We start from the raw sequence: 25385 nt of genomic DNA, 5'->3' as shown, positions 1-25385 counted from the left end.
AATACTTTCTGCAGGATTGTGTGGGTGTTTGACCGTGTTATTACCTTCACATAACCTCCTTCAAAGTTGGAGGAGGTTATGTTATCGCCCATGTTTGTTTGTCTGTTTGTCTGTCTGTTTGTCTGCTTGTGAACAGCCTAGAGCTCACAATTTTAAGAACTTTTTGCTGAATATTCATATCCCGATAGGCAAGAACTGATGCAATTTTTTAAGGTCATAGGTGAAAAGGCAAAGTCAGGATACTTTCTTGGAAAATTGAAAAATCCCTATCTTAAACATTGATTTTTCAGAAATTCATAACTCTGTCAAACAATACCAAATTTCTTTCATATTTGAGAGCGTTATGTAGGATGGTATACTTTAGGGCCCCTTCACACATAGTGCAACTCTGGGCGACTCACAGCAATAGACCACGTATGAGCGTACCATTAAACATCACGCCGACGGGAAGGCGTGCACGATGCTGGTGTGATGATTTATGCACGCAATGTGGAGGAATATAAAATAAAAACCAACTGTATAATTTGTGAATATCACTGGGTTGATATAAATAATACATAAAAGGGGACGCAATACAGAAGCCTGCGGTTAAATAACCCTGGTTAAAGAAAAAAGAAAAAAAAAGCCACTCACGGAATTTGAACCCGCACACTCTGCACTACAATCACTGTCTTGTAACAGGAGTGTGAAATGGCTAAAATCAACAAGCAGAAAAATGTATTTTGTAAAAAAGAAAAAAGCGCTGTGATAACTGACAAAACAGTGTTTGGTACAGTGTGTTTTTGCTTATACGTGACTGAAAGTGGCATATTTGTCGCACTGTTGGGTTGTCCTCGTCCTGCAGCATGCCCCTCACAGCCCTCACGGCCCGACATGCGTGTCCTGTCAGACATGACATTCAGATCGTCTGCTGCATATCCAAATGAAGTGACGGTCCGTTTTTATGTTTTTATGTATTTCCACACAAGCAAACACACGCGTGTGTCCGTCAAAACACAGAACGTGTGCTGCAGCTCTGATGTCCAGAACCAGAGATGTCTCAACAGCAGCCACGCCCCCTGTCCTGTCAGCGCACAGACCAAGGTGTCACTCTGTGATCAGATAAGAGATGCCACCCACCCGGGGGCGCAAATCACGCACACATATGTTATGGGGCGAGCCGACAATCTGGCACTCCACATGTGTAACTTCACAGTCATGGGAAACTTAGTCAAATTTCACCGCCAGCTCAACAATGATTGTCTGCTGACTGTTGTCATGTTAATAGTGTGAATGGCCACACATTTTCTAAGTGCCAAACGAGCGGTGTTAGATGTTTGTGTGTCACCTGGAATTTGGCCGACACCTGCCACGAGAGGTATCATTGGGCTTGCACAGCACACACTATCTTTCAGCTGCTGGTGTGGGCATATAGTTGTAGCAACAGGTATACGAGGCATTGGATTTGGCAGCTATGATTTTACACGTTTTGCATGATTCCTGCTTCATGCTCAATTTATGCGCAAATCGACCAAATTCACACTATGTGTGAAAGGTCCCTTATCGACTGAATTTGATCCAGATTACAGATTTTGTGGCCATTTAAACTTAACATTGAAAACCCCATTTGATGTATATTTTACATTATATCTTAATCAAACGTGGCCCAATCAGTTTCATATTTGAAAGTGAGGTGCAGACTTGCACTCACTATCGGCTGACAAAGGTTGAGCCAGATCTTATTTTGTGGACATTTGAATTTAATACTGAAAAGTCCATTTGATGTACATTTTGGATTATATCTCAATCAAAAGTGCCTCAGTCACTCTCATTTGTGACAATGATGTGCAAATTGGCACTCTCAATGAATAGACTAAAGCTTTGTTACCTCTGAATAAAAAAGTGATGAATAATGAGCCACGTATGGATTTGTCAGAAATTTCAGTGATTATTCGAATAATGAGCCACATACATTGCGCAAACAATTAAAAAACACTGCGAGTGTGTGTGAGTGACTGCGTCAGCGCACACACTATGCACACAGTGCAGCTCATCTGATCAAATATAAACAATATGTTAAATCTATCATAAACATACTTTTAAAGCTAGTCCTAAGAAGGAATGAACATGCAACTGTTTTACCAAGCTATTACAATATAAACATTGCAAATAATTACCTTTTAAGCTGTTCCAAATATGTTCTCCATCTCATGCAGAGCAGGAAAAACAGAGAAAGAAAAGCGGCAGTTGAAATGGTCCTCTGTGATTCCTGAAGCGATTAGGGGTGTCTTTAACAGCCAAACTCTGACAGAAAATGATTAATCCGCTATGAAATAATTATTTTATATACAGCGTCCACAGCACAAAGCGCGTGGGATTGTCACAACAAGATTTGCGCTCTATGCCCGTGATGCTCTAGTTTCTCATGAAGAATTCATAATAAAATGTACAGAAAAATAATGAACAAAAGTTGATACATGTTCATACATAGTTTTGAGCTAAATACATACAAATGCCACATATTTTTCTCTGCTTGGAGGTGATGATGACATCACTGACAAGATAGTGGATCATCTTATTATTGTTATTTGATTCTAATGTTCTCTCACACAAACAGTCTTTTGTGAAGTGACTGTTATTTTAATTAGGGAATAACCCTGTTGTGTCTGATGATTTGCAGACGTTACTGCTGGATTTTATGGTCGCAAATTGAGTTAAACAGTAAAACGGCTATTTGCAACCATAATCCAGCATTAATATCTTAAATCATCAGACACAATGGGGTTGCTCCCATTCTAATCCATGTCCAACTTTTGCACAGATCCGTGTCTACCACTGAAGGCTACATCTTAATCCTGTAATAATATGGTTCGGTAAAAATGTTACGCAGACAAAGGGTGTGGTCAACAAAGGGTGTGATTGGCTCATCAAAGCTTACCCTGGCAACAGTGTCTTCATGCCAAACTGGGAATTCTGTGAGCAGAATCCACATCAATACTTTCTTATGGTATCTTAAATTAATACATTTTGGTGTCATCGCTCTGGCAGCTGACCATGCCATTACTGACATCTGAGTAGCAATGCACGTGGACAGAGAGTGAAGTAACACATGAAATGTGAAATGGTTTTAATATTTTGCCACCGTTTACGTGATATTTTATGATCTGAAATCTCACACAATTAACCAATCAGATTTGCGGGAAAAAATGTGATTGGATTAGAATAATGATTTGACACCACACTAATTTTCTTATTGTTATTTTATTTATTTAATCTTCCCAGCAGTCAGCTGACTCGCAGGACGGCTTAAAGGTGGATTTCAGACGGATTCCGGTTGCTTTCCAGTCGTGTGAATATCCGATTGTGATTATGCATGAGCTGGACATGCCAGAACATGTCTTGGAAGGCTTCGTCACGGCGTTTCTTTTCACCATGCAGCTCCTCCGTGACGCACGGAATTCCTCCGCCTTTGTTCCTCTTTCCATGACAAAAACTCCTGTAACAGTGAAATGTGCCGTTCATTTCTAAACTGGACGCTGTCTTGATCCGGTATGTCCTCTGACTAGCACAGGAATTGTGAAAAGACGTGGACATCAGAACTTTTTCGGCACATTAAGACAGACGTGCGGAGGAGTTTGGCGCGTCGTGGTGCAGCCGCTCGGCGCAAAGAAACGCCGTGATGAAGCCTCACAGGACATGTTGAGGCTTGTCCAGCTCAAGCTCAATTTCTCGGATATTCACACGACAGAAAAGCAACCGGAATCCATCTGAAAGCCGTCCTGAGAGACCAGCACCGGGGTGGTTTTGTGCCGCGTTAAGAACAGCACGGTGGCGCGTCCCTCGGCTTCTTTTTCCATGATAAAAAAACTCCTGTAACGGTGGAATGTGCCGGAAAAAGTGCTGATGTCCACGTCTTTTCACAATTCCTGTGCTGGTCAGAGGACAAACCGGATCAAGACAGCGTCTAGTTTAGAAATGAATGGCATATTTCACTGTTACAGGAGTTTTTGTCATGGAAAGAGGAACAAAGGCGGAGGAGTTCCGCGCATCGCGGCGGAGCTGTATGGCGAAAAGAAACGCCGTGATGAAGCCTCACAGGACATGTTCTGGCATGTCCAGCTCATGCACAACCATCGGATATTCACACAACTGGAAAGCAACCGGAATCCGTCTGAAATCCACCTTTAAGCCATCCTGTGAGACCAACACCGAGGTGGTTTTGTCCCGCATAATGAATGGCTCCGTGGCGCGTCCCTTGGCTTCTTTTTCCATGAAAAAAAACTCCTGTAACGGTGGAATGTGCCGGAAAAAGTGCTGATGTCCACATCTTCTGCCTTTTTGTGAAAGTCAGACGAGGTCCCGGATCAACAAAGCTTTCACGTTGGAAATGATCTGGTTGTTTGTGCGGGGTGTCAGCCTGTCCATCGGCGCTGGGAGCGCGCTGCACTCTCAGCAGTTGTTGGCCGTCCTTAAAGGCGCAGTAACACCCCGTAATCTGTTTAATCCCCATAAAATCGTCCCTGAAAGCCATATTAATTTTTCGAACAGTGTCCACCTGGAGGTCTCTTACAGTTTCTGGAAAAAAATTGATGCAGCAAAGATCCAAAGCATTCAGACATTTATTCGCAATAAAAAATAGACGAGAGGGGTGGACCACACCTCACTCAAAGCCTGCTCACAGGCGAACGAAGCAACCGACAGGCATGAAAAAACTCACGCATGTGCACGAGGGTTCAAGCTTGGCTGATGCAATCACACGTGATTCAAATCCATATGTTTTTGAAAAAAATAATAAGGTCGGATACTTTTCTAACAGACCTCGTACATAAAAATTATGACAATGATTATGTTGTATTACGAATGTATTCCTGCAAAGCAAATATTTTTTCATGACTTGCTAGCTCACCGGCTCACTGTTTGTGCAGTTAAACCTCCTCAAAAAAAATCTTGTTTCACAAAGACTGGTAAAGCCATCATCATGTCATTAAAAAAGAAAAGAACAAAACTTTATGGTTCTTAACACGGTCTGAGTGATAGTGAGATATGCTCTCTAGAAGGAGAGAGCATATCTCACCCATATTGGCCTCTCTTCATTGGCTTCCTGTTAATTCTAGAATAGAATTTAAAATTCTTCTTCTTACTTATAAGGTTTTGAATAATCAGGTCCCATCTTATCTTAGGGACCTCATAGTACCATATCACCCCAATAGAGCGCTTCGCTCTCAGACTGCAGGCTTACTTGTAGTTCCTAGGGTTTGTAAGAGTAGAATGGGAGGCAGAGCCTTCAGCTTTCAGGCTCCTCTCCTGTGGATCCAGCTCCCAATTCAGATCAGGGAGACAGACACCCTCTCTACTTTTAAGATTAGGCTTAAAACTTCCTTTTTGCTAAAGCTTATAGTTAGGGCTGGATCAGGTGACCCTGAACCATCCCTTAGTTATGCTGCTATAGACTTAGACTGCTGGGGGGTTCCCATGATGCACTGAGTGTTTCTTTCTCTTTTTGCTCTGTATGCACCACTCTGCATTTAATCATTAGTGATTGATCTCTGCTCCCCTCCACAGCATGTCTTTTTCCTGGTTCTCTCCCTCAGCCCCAACCAGTCCTAGCAGAAGACTGCCCCTCCCTGAGCCTGGTTCTGCTGGAGGTTTCTTCCTGTTAAAAGGGAGTTTTTCCTTCCCACTGTCGCCAAGTGCTGACCGTTGTGGTTTTTACATAATTATTGTATGGCCTTGCCTTACAATATAAAGCGCCTTGGGGCAACTGTTTGTTGTGATTTGGCGCTATATAAATAAAATTGATTGATTGATTGATAGTTTGTGGGACAGCAAGTCTGCGCCGCATCAGGCCCAATCTCCTTTTGCATGGAAATATTTTACCAGGGTGTCTTCACTTCGAAGAATTAGTGGGTGCACATGTCATCACCTGTCAGTGATGACTGGTGAGATTCTGACAATAAATATGCACATTAAATTTTGCTCATACCCAAATACAGTTGTTTTCACCAATGTAGTTATTGCTCTGGTTCATAAAACTGAAATTGAGTGATTCTAGTCTTTTAGTATTCTTTGATTTGAAAATACTTTTGTAATATTGTTCTGTGATAAGTATATGTTTGGTTTTTGTTTGTTTTTTAGTTTAGTCCTCCCCCGTTTTGTTTTTTAAACCACAAATGCAGTACTGTTTCTGCACAATGCACCTTGTGATTTTTTTTGTGAGTTTGACTGGGCCTGAAAAAAATTTAGGGAAAATGCTGTTGTATCTGTGTCTTCATTATCCACCAGGCTGTCACAAACCAAAAATTATGTTTTCCATTTATTAAGAGATATTGCATCTGTAAAGGAAGTAATATTTCTCAGGCAGTCAAATTTAGTATGAAGTTTCACTACTGTTACATTTTATCATTAAACACTACAGTGATACATCAATAACACAAACAGATGCAAGAGAAAACAGTAATTAAAAAGTTTTTCTGGAAAATGTGAACATGAAGCACCAAAAAGATGTGCCTGAGACATGATGTAGTAGTTGGTCTCAGACCCCCCCCCCCACCCCCCACCCCGAGCTATCCTGCAGCATTTAGTTGTGATCGTACCACAAATTCCCACCGTGTCTCTAATTTACGTATAGCAAGCGCTTCTGATTAACAGAAAGAATGCACCATCATGTTGAGATGTTTGCCATTTTGAGCTAATTAAGAGCAAATTGCTTGTCGTGTTGTGGAGAACTACAAATCCCATTCCTGCAAGGAAACACTGACAGCAAACATGATGCAACGATTTCATTCTGAAAAGTGTCTGCAACAACTTAATTAGCATGTTCGGTTTAATTGTTTTACTTTCTTTAACCTAGTTTGTTACTTTTTTGATGTGTCTGTTTTACACTTCATTTCAGTGTCTTTAAAAAAATACAACTTTGTTGTGCTTCCTGACAGTTTTAATTCTTTATTCCACTTTTTCTCCTCTAAAATAATGTATTTTCCACTTGCTTTGTAGGTATATTTCTCTCATATTTCATGCTAAATTTATCCTTTTTTGTCATTATAACTCTGTTCCATCATTATCATTTTATTCCTTTGATATTCCACCTTAACTTTGTTTTTCTCACTCCACCTAAAGCCATCAGCTTTTTTCTTCAGTTCAAATACATTTTATTTCTCTTGCTCGAAATTACAGAATGTCTGTGTCCACAATATACAACACAATATTTGTAGAATGAGAACTCCACAGATAGACAATCAGTGGTGGAGTTACACAGAAACATAATATCAGTTTTAGAATCCCAGTGAAAACTGTCATATGAGGAAGAACAACTGAGGTGAGATGATCAACTCATGTCATGCAGAGAGAGTGACCTTGGCAAAGAAAAGGCTGATGTGTGCTTCTCCTGAAAATGAAGAGTACGGTCTGAGTCAGCAAGCTCACTGACCTGACACCAGACAAGTCTGAAGACCAAGACACAAAAAGGAGAATTTCTTTTGCGGGGGTAGTAGAATAGGACATACCATGTAGATGTGTGTCAGCGTGGAGCCTTGTGCAGCAGCAATGTCGATGAGTGGGTGAGTTAGTTAGTTAGCTATGCCAGCAATTAGATGATGATTCCAAGAATTTTTGTCAGTGCTGCAAATTAGTGAACCACTGCTCTGGAATCTTTCGAAAACTTCGCCACACCCATGTTTTAGGCCATTCTTCAGGAGTGCATATCAAGAGGAAGACATTACATGCTGTGCTAAGGTGTATGTGTGAGGCTCTGTAAGTGCACTGAAACGTGTTATATGTACTTTTTCACAACTGCATATTAAATGATTATTAACCAAGCAAGAGGTCTGCACGGAGAAATATCAGACAGTACGGATCAGCATCAGCGATGTCCGTGCGAAAAACACAGAGGTCTGATATCCCCATACAGACAGAGCAAGTGAGGTTAATAATTTATTATACGGCTGTTATATACATATATATACATATAAACACGCAAACTTACGGTATCACCCGAATATGCTGCTGACGGTGTTGGGCTTGTTCATTTTGTTCACCTCCATGAAGAATTTGCTAACAGACAATCCAGTATTTAGCTGGTAAACTTTCAATCTGTGTGTGTGTGTGTTTTATGCTGTTTAGATATTTATGGAGTACGTTTATGTCCGACATGGTTTTTCTGATCGTATTTTTAGCTTCCTGGTTTGTAACGAAAATACGCGTTGCAGACTGATTGTCATGGTAACCGGTCCATTATGGGAAAATATCTGACTGGTAATCAGCCAGTCAGAGAGCGCGTAGCATCACAGCCATATAACAGTGATTCTTATTGCCCTTCTCCAGTTCCACCCTGTCACTCCTTCACCTCTTTCCCTTCTTTGTAACCCCTCTCCCATCTTTGTAACGTGCCTGTTCCCACATTTGTCGATCTGTAGTAAGAGAGTTGGAGGAGACACTTGGCTGTTTTATCCATCACAGTATGTGTGCAGCACTGAGCAACCAGATAAGTCAAGCGATGGCTTTGACAGAAGTGCTATCTTAGCCCCTCCAGTTTACCCCGGAGGCTTGAGCCTCTCAGAACAGGACTGCCTGACTATTAAACACTCAGGGTGTGTGTGTGTTTTCCTTCGATACACACATTCACATGACCTTGATATCGACCAAAGGTTCTCTCTGTATCTGTTGAAGCCATTCAGCGTATGGTTGATTGAGCAGCTCCTGACATAAGGCAAGGCTCTACATCAAGTCAAGCTGTTGTGTGAGTGTGGGTCCACACACGTGCCTGTGTGTGTAAGTACACAAAGTATATGTTTTGTGCCATTTTCTGCGTGCATCTGCTTTTGTGTATAATTGACTTAGCAGCATCGCTGTCTCACTGTTAGACAGCAACATGACATTAAGTTTTGTTTTACAGCAGCATTAGCTCAGCAGCCTGCCTGGAAGCTGTCTCTGTATGCAAATCAAATCTGCAGCATGTGTCATTGAAAAATCCTTTTGGAGTTTTAAAAGCAGAAATAAAACCAAAACAAAACTTAGGAATTATCTCCTTGAATTTGTAATTTTGTACCCAATGGAGATATTGGTTGAAAGAATCATGTTACATTTGATGTGTTTGGAAGTTGTCCAGTTATTGACAACACAAAAGCTGAAAGTAGACAACATGTCCAAGAAATATATAGTCTTCACTACTGTGAAAACCAGACTTCAAGTACTTAAACTCATCTACCTTTACTCCTGCCACACCATTCTGCCACCCTCCTTCTCTTTCACACACAGTTACTGCTGTTCACGTTCATTCCCATTCTCTCCAGAGCATATCTCCACTTGCAACAAACCTGCTCCGTTTTCTCCTGACAGCTCACAATGCCTTCTACAAACACTGTAGCCCACAGTAACTCCTGAAAGTCAACCTGTCCATTACCACTGCAAACAAAAAAGGGCTCCAAATTAATTTTAAATACAATCCCACATGTCTTGAGCATGCCTGTCAGTAGCCATTATTGTTGTTCCAACAAAGCATTTCTTCCCACCCACTCATATTCACTTGTGGTGCTGTGTGAAAACTGAAGATCTGGTGCAAATACATTAATACAGACTTACAACATACACACTTGCTGTCTACTTAAAAACACCTTTCCACCTAGTAAAGTGACCACTGAGTGTAGCTACCTTTGCAAACACAGACATGTTCACAGCCAGGATACATAAATACTCCGCTCATCATGCAAAACCAAACTCATAAACACACACACCATACACAACATGCACACAATACACTGCATGAGCATAAATGTGACAAAGACACACACATAACCATGAATAAAAATAACTACAAATCAGCAAACACACACATACAGCTCTCTGCCTCCCTCAGAGCCAGTTCTACATCCCTGCTGCTCCCTCCCATGGAGACTTGTTAATTAATTCCCTCCCTTTGTATGTTCACCAAGATCAAACGCAGAGAGACAGAAAAACACTGCAACTTTCTCTAACTATACTTAATGAGTAGTGTAATTTAGTGGCCCCTTTTCATTGCCTCCAAGTAAAGAAACTGAGTTACCTCAACCCAAATCCATTATTCATTAAGTGTCATGTTTTTCTTCTGTCTTTTTGTTGAGGGAGAGATTAGATAGATAGAGAGAGAGAGAGTGAGAGAGAGAGAGAGAGAGAGAGAGAGAGAGAGAGAGAGAGAGAGAGAGAGAGAGAGAGAGAGAGAGACAGAGACAGAGAGAGAGAGTGTGTACTGGACAATACACACATCTCCCGATGCAGTACATATCGTGATACGTAAGTGCCAATTCAATTCAAATCTCAATTCTTAAGAAATTCTACAAGTACGTATTGCAATTTAATATTATTACATTATTGTTTGATTCCTTGGAATATGGCACCATGGGAAAAGTCAAATAATATACTTCTAGCAACTCACTCATCTTCAACTGCTTATCTGGGATCAGGTCATGGGTACCCCAAAAAACTGACTCACTGGATGAACTAAATTTAATTATGAGCAGGATTTCCATTAAATAAATATATGTAGTCTCAACTAAATTTAATTAAATTATCTTACATGGATGTGCTTTATTTGAGTTAGGACTACATATAATTAATAGATGGAAATCCTGGTCATAATTGAATTGAGTGTAGCGACTGTGTATCATAAATCATTTTTGCAAAAACAATGCACTGCACCATTTTGAGGGTTTTTTTTCTTGAGAACAGCACTGCATATTTATTAATGATGTTATTAAAATGCCTTTTGAAGTAAACTGCTGTCTGCCAGGATCTCTGTCACCACTCCAGACTTTTGAATTGAATTGAGGAAGATTTACTTTGAACAAACAAAAGAAAAAAAAATAAAACAGACAACGTAAAATTAAAGTTAGTTCAAAAAGGAGGGAGAAGAAGACGAAACTTATCGAATCCCTCCCCTTCTCCCTGTATAATGATTTATATATCAATCCCTGCTTCCTTAAAAATACTACTGTTGACAATCATGACAATAATAATAGCAACAACAATAATAATAGTAGCAATAATAATGATACAATGATACAATACAATTTTAGAAAAAGACAAAAAGAACCTGACAAAACAAAACACAACAGAAAAGATATATCCAACTAACAATGAAAATAAATAAATCCATAAAACAAATATAGAAATAAATAATCAATAAACGTTTCCTGTGAACACCTAGTGATTCTCACACTCCCACTTCCACCCTGTATCCCGTGAAAACACATTCTTTATATTTTGTTTTAAACTATGGAATGCTTGGACATTGCTTTAATTCCTCATTCATACTGTTCCACAGTCTTACCCCACAGAATGAAATGCAGAATTGTTTCTTGTTTGTGCAGATTTTGTTAATTCAGAGGTTGTATTTCCCTCGTAATTGATGTCCCCCCCGCTCTCTATCACTGAACAATTTCTGCATGTTTTTTTGATAAAAGGTCATTTTTTGCCTTGTACAAGATCTGTGCTGTTTGGAATTTTACTATGTCTGTTAATGTTAATAGTTTTGATTTTAAGAAGAGTGAGTGAGTATGGCCTTGATAGCCGACATTATGAATGGCCCATATTTTTGAAGAATAATTAGTGACTTCATTGAACTCATATAGTTATTACCCCAGATCTCTAAAAAGTAATTGAAATATGGTAAGACAATGGAATAATATAAGATGCAGAGGGATTTATGATCCAGAACATGTTTTGCTTTGTTTAACACTGAAATGCTTCTTGATAATTTGGTTTGTATACATTTGATGTGTGGTTTACAACTGATTTTCTCATCTATTATTACCCCAAGGAATTTATTTTCATCAACCCTCTCTTCTGCACCCCATCTATCCGTATTTGCACTTTCTCACTGGTTCTGCAGTTCCCAAATAACATTAGTTTTGTTTTATTTAAGTTTGATGACAATTTGTTTCAGTCAAACCATATTTTCAATTTGCTCATTTCTTCAGTGATTTCCTCTACCATTTCTTTTAAATTCTCCCCAGAACGGAAAATATTTGTGTCATCAGCAAACAACACCAGTTCGAGTATCTGTGACACCTTACAAATATCATTAATATACAATATAAATAGTTTGGGCCCCAACATTGACCCCTGTGGTACCCCACAAATAATGGCCAAACATTCACAACTGACATCACCATTCTTAACAAACTGCTGTCTCTGTTGTAAATAGTTTCTAACCCAGTCTGACACTGATGTCTGACACCCAGTCTACCTCTGATGCCATATTGTTCAAGTTTTTTAATTAATATTTCATGGTTAATTGTGTCAAAGGCTTTCTTTATGTCAATAACCATTTCAACTGCATATTTATTTTGTTCAATGGCGTTTGTGATTTCTTCGATTGCTTGTATTATTGCTAATGATGTTGCACTGTTAGATCTAAAACCATATTGGCTGTCGGAGTAATTTGTGCTTTTCAATGAATATATCCAATCTATTATTAAACAATTTTTAAAGTATTTTGGAAAATTGTGGAAGGAAAGACACAGGTCTGTAGTTGTTGAAATGATACTTGTTCCCAGTTTTGTACATTGGAATGACTGGCTATTTTCATCTTGTTTGGGAATGAACCAGTTCAAAATGATAAATTACAGATGCATGTTAAAGGTTTTGAGATCCTTTCAATGACCTCTTGTACTGTTGTCATATCAATGTCATTATAATCAGTTGATGTTTTTTTTTTCATTTTTAACAATATCTAATATTTCTTTCTCTTCCAATGCTTTGAGAAACATTGAGTTACAATTTCATTCTATCATTACATCCATGTTTCTCCCAACTGTCCCTGGATCAGAGATTTTTTCCTGCAACATTGGATCCCACATTTACAAAAAAAATTATTTATATTGTCAGCCACATAATTTTTATTACAAATTACATTACCCTCATCAGTAAAATACTCATGATATTGTAACTGTTTAGAACTATTTCTTATAATTCTGTTTAGTATACCCCACATTCCCTTTATAGTATTTTTGTTAGTATCTAATAATGTTCTAATAATAATATTAATCTTTTTTGCTAGACCTTATGATATTTGTTAACTTGTTTCTGTATCGTTTATATTTATTTTCTGCCTCTTTAGTTCTCAGTCTAATGAATTCTCTGTATAATGCATTTTTCTTCTTGTTTTGTGAACCTTTTGTGATCCATGAACAGTTGCCATACTTCCGTTTTCTTGTGTATTCTTTAATTGGACAGCTTTTGTCATATAATTGCTTCAATACCTTCAGAAATATTTTATATGCATTGTCCACATTGTTTTCTTGGTATACTGCTTCCCAGTTTTGCGCCAATAATTCATTCCTGAATGCGTTTATTGATCCCCCTGACCTCATTCTCCTGTACTCTTTTTTCTTGCTTTTCTTTCTATTGGTGTAGTTTTAATCATAGATAATAAAAATTGGTAGATGATCACTGATGTCATTAATTAGAATACCACATATTGTTTCATCCACAAGCTCGTTAGTGTATATGTTATCCATCAAGGTGGCACAATTGAGGGTGATTCTGGTCGGTCTGGTGATTTTTGGAAATACAATCAGACTATACATTGTACTGATATAGTCATCTGTTGTATTATGCACCCTCTATCCAAGTATTAATATTTGTACTTGGTGTCCTGTATGTAGAGCTAACTATAATATTCTTTTTCTTTTCTTCACATATTTCAATGGTTATACATTCTAGTAAATTATCAACCACAGTTGTCATACTTTATATCACTTTGAAGCTCAAGTTTTTAATCCACATATATGGCAATTCCTCCACCACCTTTGTTGTTTCTGTCTATATTGCTTAATTCATATCCTTCCAGCTCAAAGTCTATCCCTTTTTCTGTATTGATCCAGGTTTCTGATATTGCAGTTATACTAAATGGCTGTGAAAAAGTTTGTAAATATTCCTTAATGTCTTTGAAGTTGGCATAGGCTTCTGCTGCTGAAATGGATGATTGATCATTGATCCATTGATGTAATGTTCTGGTTGAATTGTTCATCACTGTAGTAGGTGCAATTGTTGTTAATGCTGTAGAAAAAATTATTATCTGGGTCAATATTCTGTTCCAAATCATGTGCACTGCGCTCAGTGAATTCAAGAGTTCTCAGTTCCAGATGATGATGATTATCATTTATCCTCTCAGTTAAGTGCTTAATATTGTTTTCAGATAAAAATGAATGAGATCTGTCGGTCTGAGTCATGGTTGTGGATGGTTGTTAAATAATCGTCCAGTTCATGTTGATTATCGGTATTTTTCCAGCTCCTCCATCCTCCTGATGACCAGCACTTTGTCTTGTGGCCCATTCAGGTTTATGAATACTTTACAGTTGCTTATCCATGTGTTTGTTATTTTGCCCTGCTTCCTCAGGTAGCGTTGTATTTCATTAGATGGTTATTCATGAAAACATTTGTTCCCTTTAAGTTTCTCCCCTGTTTCAGCATCGCCAACTTGTGCTTCCTGTTAACGCATCTTACGATGATAGGTAGTTTGTCTATGCCACTTTTCCTGGGCAGCAGGTGACACGCCTCAATGTTATTACAGTCTAGTAGGATCCCTTTGGACTCCAGGAAAGCAGCAAGTTGCTCCTCCGTGGATCTGACATCCAGCTCGTCAAGCTCGCCCTCAGCAGCATCGCTCACTGCCTGAGCGTACGTGCGGGGTTTTACCGGGAGCCCTGTAATGATCACGTCATTTATCCGTATGTACTGCTCCAGGTCTGCAACCCTGCTCTCCAAAAAGGCGATCTGCTTTTCCATCTCTGCATTCTGGATGTGGAGCGATTTTACCTGCTCGACCAGTTCCAGGATACCTTTCTGCTGCAGCCTGACAGCAGAAATTTCCTCTGCAAGAAAGTCAAGCAACCTTTTAATGTCGTCAACTTCCTCAGCCGTGGGAGCCTTCTTTGGTCCCATGTAGCCAGATGTTATTGGCAGTCAGCTAAAGATGTTAGCGTTAGTTAATCCTTTCCTCCTGTCGCTGACCTTTCCACAAAAAGCTGCGCTGCTTTCGATCTTACTTCATCATCGTGCCTCCACTCCACTCTACATTCCCATCAGAAAAAAGCAGCAAAATAGTATATTCCAAAGTTTGATGCGATATTCCACCGCCGTAGTCCAGCAACAAACTTTTTTAACAGGAATCAGGAAGCAAGAACTGATGTGAACTGAGGAAACAGGAACAGATGTGAGGACTGGTACCAGTAGAGCTTTTGGATGAAAAACTGAGCCGCCGTGTGCCCTGATTCCCTGTCTGGGCCTTGAATGCGTTCATGTGTCTTGCGAAATGTCAGTGCATCTCAATTACTTTACTTACTAATTAAGACCCCCCCCCCTTTACTTTTTGCACACTCTGGCTACCACACAATTGGTCTTTTTTTATTTTTAAAAAAGTCCTTTTAGCTTCTCCCTTTTTCATTTGGGATCGCCACAGCAAATCCAATATGGATCTTCATGTTGATTAGGTACATATTTTATGCGGAGTGCCCTTCTGGATACAACTCCATATTACATAGAGCAGGGGTCACCAACCCTGTTCCTGGAGGGCACCTGTCCTGCATGTTTTCCACATCTACCTACTCATGTCACACCTGATAGTTAGAAAACATGCAGGGCAGGGGCTCTCCAGGAACAGGGTTGGTGACCCCTGACATAGAGAATGGGCATAAGAGGTCTTGAACTGACAACATTCTCCTTTGGAACAACAGTTGAATTTGAATTACTGTGCTGATTCTGGACTTTAAAAATTGATTTTCATATTGTAAAAATAAATTTCACAATGTTGTTTGCATCTGTTTTTTTCTCACCCCTAGTAGGTAGGTAGACAGACAGACAGACAGACAGACAGACAGACAGACAGACAGATAGATAGATAGATAGATAGATAGATAGATAGATAGATAGATAGATAGATAGATAGATAGATAGATAGATAGATAGATAGATAGATAGATAGATAGATAGATAGATAGATAGATAGATAGATAGATAGATAGATAGATAGATAGATAGATAGATAGATAGATAGATAGATAGATAGATAGATAGATTCTGTCTTTCTCTCTCACTCACACTGTATTATTCTCTTGTAAGCCCGTCCTTTTTTAACCTTGTTTGATTTCTCTCTGTTCTTTTAGCTGAGAGGTGAGGAAGGAAGTGAATTCGATTTTTAAAAATTGATAGAGTGTTTAGAGGGCACATGCACACATCTGAAAATGCACATCTGCACAGTACACATGCACAAGCTAAGATGGTGCTGAGTTAAGTTGCAAAATGGAAGAGCAACAGAATGTGAAAGTGTCAGCATTGGGAATGATTACCACAGTTAAGCAGGGTTTTGTGTACGTGTCTATGTGTGCGTGCACATACGTGCATTCATTCTTATCCATAGCCATTACTGGCCATGATGAAATGGCGATCTCGTTTGTGGTTAAGCCTCATACCACAGAATAATGGCACTAATGCCTTAAGCTCTGAACAACATTCTGCTGCATTACTACATCATGGTGTAAGTTGGGCCTGTTTCTCTGACAGGAGTAATTCTGCTTTCTGCAGCAATACTGACACAAATTATGCAGTTCATTAAACTGCAGTTCAAATAAATAAAATGCAAATGGAGCTGACAAAGACCATATCATTTATTCTGAAACAGAATTATGTGGTAATTTACAGATAATTAATTTATCATTTGTTAGCACTCATTCAACTAAAATGCATCACAAATCTGTGGTCACGTTTTGGCACCATTGATTTAACAAGATGAGTGTGACTGGAAGCTTAATGAAGTAGGACGTCACTGTGTTGAACTAAATGTCACACACAAATACCTAAAGTCACAAATATAAATTTAAAGTGTTTACAAAATCACAATCTGGGTAGGCTTCTGCTTTACCATTTACTAACTTGCAAACAAGCTCATCAAATTAAGATGTTTGGCAGTGATTCAAGAACAAACATAAAAATAACAGTACACCTGTAGAGAAACTATTTTCTACAAGCAAGATGGTATTTAAGTGTTGATAGAAATTTCAAACAACTTGGCCTTTTGGCCTGCTGTTCTCATTCAAACAATAAGTGGAGTTTTTGTAAACTGTTCTCAAGTATGTGTACATGTTCTTTCCATATTTTGGGGGAGGTTACAAACTATTCTTAATTATTGTTAGGAAAACTTTGTATAGTATATGGCTGGAAAGTGTCACATCAATATACTTTGTGCATGTATGTATGTATGTATGTTGGTATGTAGGTATGTATGTAGGTACATTATTAATATTATTATAAGTTCCATTTTTATCCACACAATGCTGACATTTTTATAGATTATCAGATTAATTATATTTTTTTACAGTTCCCTCCTCAGTAATATATTAGCTTTAAGTTTCATTCATCATAGATTTTTGTCCCGTCACAGATACACTGTGACTGACAGAACTGACACCAGGTTAACTTGGTGCCAACTGCAGTTCATCTTCAATAAAGGTATCTTTTACCTAAAATTCTGTTCTCTTAACATGTTTACATAACTAATTTCATTAACAATTCACAGACAGGACATTGGCATCTGAGCAGAGGTTTGCCCAGATGCAGTTGATTTCTTCAGGGAGGTGGTGGCGTAATGGTTTGCACATGATTTAAGAGGTTTTACTTTGTCATCTGATGGTTAATAATCACATTATTCACTTTGATCGGTTTGGGTGTAGAGTGTCAGACTCAGATGCACCAGGTTTCATTAATGTCAGGTGATTTGTAGGAGTTTCTGAAATTTATTATTAAATTATGCTGAATTTACAGTAGTGTTCAGAATAATAGTAGTGCTATGTGACGAAAAAGATTAATCCAGGTTTTGAGTATATTTCTTATTGTTACATGGGAAACAAGGTACGAGTAGATTCAGTAGATTCTCGAAAATCCAACAAGACCAAGCTTTCATGATATGCACACTCTTAAGTCTATGAAATTGGGCTATTAGTAAAAAAAAAGTAGAAACGGGGGTGTTCACAATAACAGTAGTGTGGCATACAGTCAGTGAGTTCGTCAATTTTGTGGAACAAACAGGTGTGAATCAGGTGTCCCCTATTTAAGGATGAAGCCAGCACCTGTTGAACATGCTTTTCTCTTTGAAAGCCTGAGGAAAATAGGACGTTCAAGACATTGTTCAGAAGAACAGCGTAGTTTGATTAAAAAGTTGATTGGCGAGGGGAAAACTTATATGCAGGTGCAAAAAATTATAGGCTGTTCATCTACAATGATCTCCAATGCTTTAAAATGGACAAAAAACCAGAGACGCATGGAAGAAAACAGAAAACAACCATCAAAATGGATAGAAGAATAACCAGAATGACAAAGGCTCACCCATTGATCAGCTCCAGGATGATCAAAGACAGTCTGGAGTTACCTGTAAGTGCTGTGACAGTTAGAAGACGCCTGTGTGAATCAAATCAAATCAAATCAATTTTATTTATATAGCGCCAAATCACAACAAACAGTTGCCCCAAGGTGCTTTATATTGTAAGGCAAAGCCATACAATAATAACGGTCAAAACAACCCCCTGTGAGCAAGCACTTGGCGACAGTGGGAAGGAAAAACTCCCTTTTAACAGGAAGAAACCTCCAGCAGAACCAGGCTCAGGGAGGGGCAGTCTTCTGCTGGGACTGGTTGGGGCTGAGGGAGAGAACCAGGAAAAAGACATGCTGTGGAGGGGAGCAGAGATCAATCACTAATGATTAAATGCAGAGTGGTGCATACAGAGCAAAAAGAGAAAGAAACACTCAGTGCATCATGGGAACCCCCCAGCAGTCTAAGTCTATAGCAGCATAACTAAGGGATGGTTCAGGGTCACCTGATCCAGCCCTAACTATAAGCTTTAGCAAAAAGGAAGGTTTTAAGCCTAATCTTAAAAGTAGAGAGGGTGTCTGTCTCCCTGATCCGAATTGGGAGCTGGTTTCACAGGAGAGGAGCCTGAAAGCTGAAGGCTCTGCCTCCCATTCTACTCTTAAAAATCCTAGGAACTACAAGTAAGCCTGCAGTCTGAGAGCGAAGCGCTCTATTGGGGTGATATGGTACTATGAGGGTCCCTAAGATAAGATGGGACCTGATTATTCAAAACCTTATAAGTAAGAAGAAGAATTTTAAATTCTATTCTAGAATTAACAGGAAGCCAATGAAGAGAGGCCAATATGGGTGAAATATGCTCTCTCCTTCTAGTCCCCGTCAGTACTCTAGCTGCAGCATTTTTAATTAACTGAAGGCTTTTCAGGGAACTTTTAGGACAACTGATAATAATGAATTACAATAGTCCAGCCTAGAGGAAATAAATGCATGAATTAGTTTTTCAGCATCACTCTGAGACAAGACCTTTCTAATTTTAGAGATATTGCGCAAATGCCAAAAAGCAGTCCTACATATTTACTTAATATGCGCTTTGAAGGACATATCCTGATCAAAAATGACTCCAAGATTTCTCACAGTATTACTAGAGGTCAGGGTAATGCCATCCAGAGTAAGGATCTGGTTACACACCATGTTTCTAAGATTTGTGGGGCCAAGTGAAATAACTTCAGTTTTATCTGAGTTTAAAAGCAGGAAATTAGAGGTCATCCATGTCTTTATGTCTGTAAGACAATCCTGCAGTTTAGCTAATTGGTGTGTGTCCTCTGGCTTCATGGATAGATAAAGCTGAGTATCATCTGCGTAGCAATGAAAATTTAAGCAATGCTGTCTAATAATACTGCCTAAGGGAAGCATGTATAAAGTGAATAAAATTGATCCTAGCACAGAACCTTGTGGAACTCCATAATTAACCTTAGTCTGTGAAGAAGATTCCCCATTTACATGAACAATGTTGTGTGTTGGGGGGTTTGGCTGGATGTTTTTGTGTTGTTTTCTTTTCTTTGCTCTCCAGGTGGTATGCAAACAGTTTTTTTGTCTGTGAAGAAGGTGCTGGCAGAAGAGTCCTTCACCCTCATCAGCATTATTAGCTGCACCTGTGGAGGATGTTCACGTGCAGGCCTACTGACTCGCAGCACCTGTGGATGATGCTCACGTGCAAACTTAGACTTTCAGCTGAAGCAGATAATGAGATGGCGTTCTGCATTTAAGCCATGAGTGGTTCAAGCAGAATTGCCTGGAACTCGACCTTGTGACGTTCGTTTGTGAGACGCTGAGGACCCCGCGCCAGGGTTTGACACATCGTGCCTGTGAAGGAGGACGGGTGAGGGACACATGCTGTCAGCACACATCAGAGGTGATTATTGTCTGAATGATCGTAATAGTAATTTGGCATTCTGTTATGCAGTATATTTGAACATTGATGAGAATTGTGCAGTTTGCTTCTCACTGCCGTGGCGTACGGACTGATGATCCTCCACCTGTTGTGAGAAGCTGCTCATTTACATAAAGCTTAAATTCAGACCTGAATGTGTTGCTGATAGTGTGCACCTCTGAAGGATATTTGCTGTAGCTCTGTTGACTTACCTCACCTTTTCCATCCTTCACAGAGTCAGTTTGTCGTGTCCACCTGGGGGGTGTTTGGCGGTGAATCTGAGTCCAGAAGCGCCAAGGCTTCGATCCTTTTTATTGCACTGGAGGGGAAATAAAATCGTTTTGTTTGTGGAACCGCTTTCTGGTTATTTAGCGCTGGGTTCGGTCAGACGTTGGTCCGCTCCTCAACCTGCGTCTGCACATAACAGTAGTTCCCGGCCATTCCAAAATGGACCCAGCGGCAAAAGCGGTTCCATTTGCTGAAAGAGTTCAAGAACACTTGGAGAAAATATGGGAGCAATTACAGCATCTCGCAAACCAAATTAAACAAACAGATGCCCGCGTTACGGAGCTTGCAGCGCAAGCCGTTAGCAGGAAGCGGAATACCGGTACAGATAACTCCGTCACCCAGAGATTCGGCTTCCGAACCAATCATTTGTCATCCGGAGCCTTATGCGGGAAACGTTGAAGCATGTGCTCCATTTTTGATGCAATGTTCTCTGGTTTTTGCTCAGCGACCGGCTTCCTTCTCTTCTGATGGTAGTCGTGTCTCATATGTGACAAATTTGCTCCGAGGTGACGCCTTAGCTTGGGTCACTGCGTTGTGGAGTAATAACTCTCCATTGTTAGGATCCTTTAAGGATTTCTCCCGGGAGTTCCGCTTGGTTTTTGACCATCCGGTGAAAACAAATACCGTTGCCCAACGGTTGCTGAATCTCAGGCAGGGGAGGCGGAGTGTGGCGGATTATTCTGTGGATTTCCAAATTTTTTCTGCTCAGTCCGGTTGGAATGCCGTAGCTTTAAGAGGAGTGTTTGTGGATGGTTTGAATGATTCATTAAAAGACGAGCTAGCAGTCCATGACGAACCAAAAGATTTAGATGAACTAATATCTTTGGTTATTCGTCTACTCGTAGATGATCGGATAAAGGAGCGTGGACGCGAGAGAGGGCGGACATCAGAGCGGGTCTTTTCGTCTCGGGGCTTTCCCCGACACAGATCTGGGCTGCCTCTTCTTCGCCCCACTGAGACTCCTCCGACGGGACCTCTGGCTCCTCTTGCGGATGAGCCCATGCAGCTCGGATGCCCCGGTCACATAAGCGTCAAGAAAGATAGTGATGATGTATCTCCAGGTGTTCTGGGACAGGCATAATAATGGACACACAAAAAAAAAAACCTTTATTTGGGCTATTTTTGTTTTTTTTTTTTGTAAGGGGTTATAAATTGTTTGGGGATTTAGAGGCGGTTCTGGAGGAGTGAACGACTGGCAGTTCGGAGCTCAGCTGGACTCAGGTAATCGTTTGTTTTCATTATTTGGACTTAGGTATTTTCTGTTTGAGGATTGGGTCGTTTTGTTTTGTTGTTTTTTATTTCCCTGCTTCCCTAACCCCAACCTCACATTGCTCTGAGACCGTTTGTCTTTTGGGTTGTGGGGTGGTGCAGGTTGGTCACGCTGAGCGTTTCTCAGAAGACCTCTGCACCTAGGGGGGGGGGTTGTCAGGTGCGTTTTTTTTGGGTTTGGTTAGGGCCCGGTTCCTCTCCAGCCCCGGTGGGCCTTTGACCGTTCGTCATTGGTGTTACCAGGGTGTGGTGCAGTGGAAACATACCTCAGTCGGAGTGGTGGGCCGATCTGTTGCCGTTCGCCATTTCGGTAGTTCCACCCCTCCCGATAGGCTGGTGGTATGGTCGGGTAGGGGCACCGGACGTCTTTCCGGTTTTCCGCTGCGCTTCGGGGATGGGACCGGGTTAGTTTTTCCTGTTTCCTTCCCCAGCCTAGTAGTTTTGTGCCGTTCACCAAAATTGGGCTAACGATAGGCTCTGGGAGTGATCTGGGGTCTTTCAGGGTGCTGGGGGGGGTAACAGGGTTTGACAGTTGTTTTATTTTGCCCCCGGGGTGTTTTAATGAAGTCCGCCGGGGGTTGGATTTTTGTGTTGTTATGTTTCCTTCCAGGTTCCACCTCCAGGGTCGATGGGACGGTCCTCTGGGGGGGAATTGATTGTGGGGCCGATTAACCAAGTGTGGCCGGGTCTGGGGTTCCTGGGTTGTGGGGAGGGTGCCTCCTGGGGTTGATGGTACGGTCCTCTGGGGGGCGCTGTTCCTCCTTGTAAACCTGGGGACCTCTGTAAGATTCCGGTTTTGGTAGTCTCTCCTGGAACTGGCGGTAAAGGTCTTCTGGGGGGGGGGGGGGGGGGGCTCTGCATATCGTTCTGGGGGGGGGGGTTGTTTGTTATTTTTCTTTGTGAATTTATGTTTGTATTGTGTTGTTGGGGCTGTGTTGGGTTATTGCATTTGGGAGTTTTTCTTTCTTCCCGGGGTTGGATGGGACGGTCCCCTGGGGAGGGTTTGGGTGGGTTTTGTGTTTTTCTTCTATGTTGGGTTGTATATGGGACTTTTTTGGGGTTTTTGTTGATGCTAGCTGGCCTTCCAGCCGCGGTGCCCTGTCCTGCCGTCTGCTTTCTGTCATGGACCCCGGAGGAAGGCGTTGTTCTCGGCCTGGTCTGTTCGGTTGCCGGGAGGCTTCCCGTTGATGGGGGGGTACTGTTGTGTGTTGGGGGGTTTGGCTGGATGTTTTTGTGTTGTTTTCTTTTCACCCTCATCAGCATTATTAGCTGCACCTGTGGAGGTGATTCACGTGCAGGCCTACTGACTCGCAGCACCTGATGATGATGCTCACGTGCAAACTTAAAGACTTTCAGCTGAAGCAGATAATGAGATGGCATTCTGCATTTAAGCCATGAGTGGTTCAAGCAGAATTGCTGGGAACTCGACCTTGTGACGTTCGTTTGTGAGACGCTGAGGACCGCGCCAGGGTTTGACACATCGTGCCTGTGAAGGAGGACGGGTGAGGGACACATGCTGTCAGCACACATCAGAGGTGATTATTGTCTGAATGATCGTTAATAGTAATTTGGCATTCTGTTACGCAGTATATTTGAACATTGATGAGAACTGTGCAGTTTGCTTCTCACTGCCGTGGCGTACGGACTGATGATCCTCCACCTGTTGTGAGAAGCTGCTCATTTACATAAAGCTTAAATTCAGACCTGAATGTGTTGCTGATAGTGTGTGCCTCTGAAGGATATTTGCTGTAGCTCTGTTGACTTACCTCACCTTTTCCATCCTTCACAGAGTCAGTTTGTCGTGTCCACCTGGGGGGTGTTTGGCGGTGAATCTGAGGCCAGAAGCGCCGAGGCTTCGATCCTTTTGGGCGCTGGAGAGCGCGCCGGCCTTCACTCCGCCAGACAAACCAAATATTTATGTTGTACACTAATTATTGCACTGGAGGGGAAATAAAATCGTTTTGTTTGTGGAACCGCTTTCTGGTTATTTAGCGCTGGGTTCGGTCAGACGTTGGTCCGCTCCTCAACCTGCATCTGCACATAACAAACAAATTGTAATCTATTAGATAAATATGATTCAAACCACTGCAGCGCAATGCCTTTCATACCTATGGCATGCTCTAATCTCTCTAATAAAATTTTATGGTCAACAGTATTAAAAGCAGCACTGAGGTCTAACAGAACAAGCACAGAGATGAGTCCACTGTCTGAGGCCAAAAGAAGATCATTTGTAACCTTCACTAATGCTGTTTCTGTACTATGATGAATTCTAAAACCTGACTGAAACTCTTCAAATAGACCATTCCTCTGCAGATGATCAGTTAGCTGTTTTACAACTACTCTTTCAAGAATTTTTGAGAGAAAAGGAAGGTTGGAGATTGGCCTATATTAGCTAAGATAGCTGGGTCAAGTGATGGCTTTTTAAGTAATGGTTTAATTACTGCCACCTTAAAAACCTGTGGTACATAGCCAACTAATAAAGATAGATTGATCATATTTAAGATAACAAATTGTTATCTAGTTAACTAGATCAATCTAACTGCGCAGATTAAACAGCTAACAGATACAGCAAAACACCGCTGTGCTCCGGAACAGGAAGTGATACAGTACCGCAGTGAGAGCCAACCACCAGTAGAGGCCAGTAGGGATGGTGATCTACACCTCTGGGTGAAGCTAATTTATTTGCAAGAATCCCCCGCAAAGTCCCTCTGTTAAATAAAAGACATGTGCAGAAGAGGTTACAATTTGCCAAAGAACACATCAGCTGGCCTAAAGAGAAATGGAGGAATATGTTGTGGACTGATGAGAGTAAAATTGTTCTTTTTGGGTCCAAGGGCCACAGACAGTTTGTGAGACGACCCCCAAACTCTGAATTCAAGCCACAGTTCACATTGAAGACAGTGAAGCATGGTGGTGCAAGCATCATGATATGGGCATGTTTCTCCTGCTATGGTGTTGGGCCTATATATCACATACCAGGTATCATGGATCAGTTTGGATATGTCAAAATACTTGAAGAGGTCATGTTGCCTTATGCTGAAGAGGACAAGTCCTTGAAATGGGTGTTTCAACAAGACAATGACCCCAAGCACACTAGTAAATGAGCAAAATCTTGGTTCCAAACCAACAAAATTAATGCCTTGCAGATGTGAAGAAATCATGAAAAACTGTGGTTGTACAACTAAATACTAGTTTAGTGATTCACAGGATTGCTAAAAAAGCAGTTTGAACATAACAGTTTTGAGTTTGTAGCATCAACAGCAGATGCTACTATTATTGTGAACACACCTTTTCTACTTTTTTTTTACTACTGTAATAGCCCAATTTCATAGCCTTAAGAGTGTGCATATCATGAATGCTTGGTCTTGTTGGATTTTCGATAATCTACTGAATCTACTGATACCTTGTTTCCCATGTAACAATAAGAAATATACTCAAAACCTGGATTAATCTTTTTAGTCACATAGCACTACTATTATTCTGAACACTACTGTATGTGGAAATGATTGTTGTGCAGAAGTTTCAGAGATCTGTAGATGATGACTGGAGTGAAGTTTTAAGCAGAAACAAGGTGATAATCGGTCCTTC

General features: G+C 40.7%; 1 protein-coding gene across 2 annotated transcripts in view; it reads left to right on the top strand.

Moving 5' to 3' along the window:
- Positions 1–25385, top strand: part of LOC117524799 (neuropilin-2-like) — a 414867-nt gene that overhangs the window by 314614 nt on the left and 74868 nt on the right. The window lies entirely within an intron of this gene.

The sequence above is a fragment of the Thalassophryne amazonica genome, chromosome 14 (genome assembly GCF_902500255.1).
Source record: "Thalassophryne amazonica chromosome 14, fThaAma1.1, whole genome shotgun sequence".
Classification (NCBI taxonomy): Eukaryota; Metazoa; Chordata; class Actinopteri; order Batrachoidiformes; family Batrachoididae; genus Thalassophryne; species Thalassophryne amazonica.
This window is presented reverse-complemented; position numbering and strand designations above follow the sequence as displayed.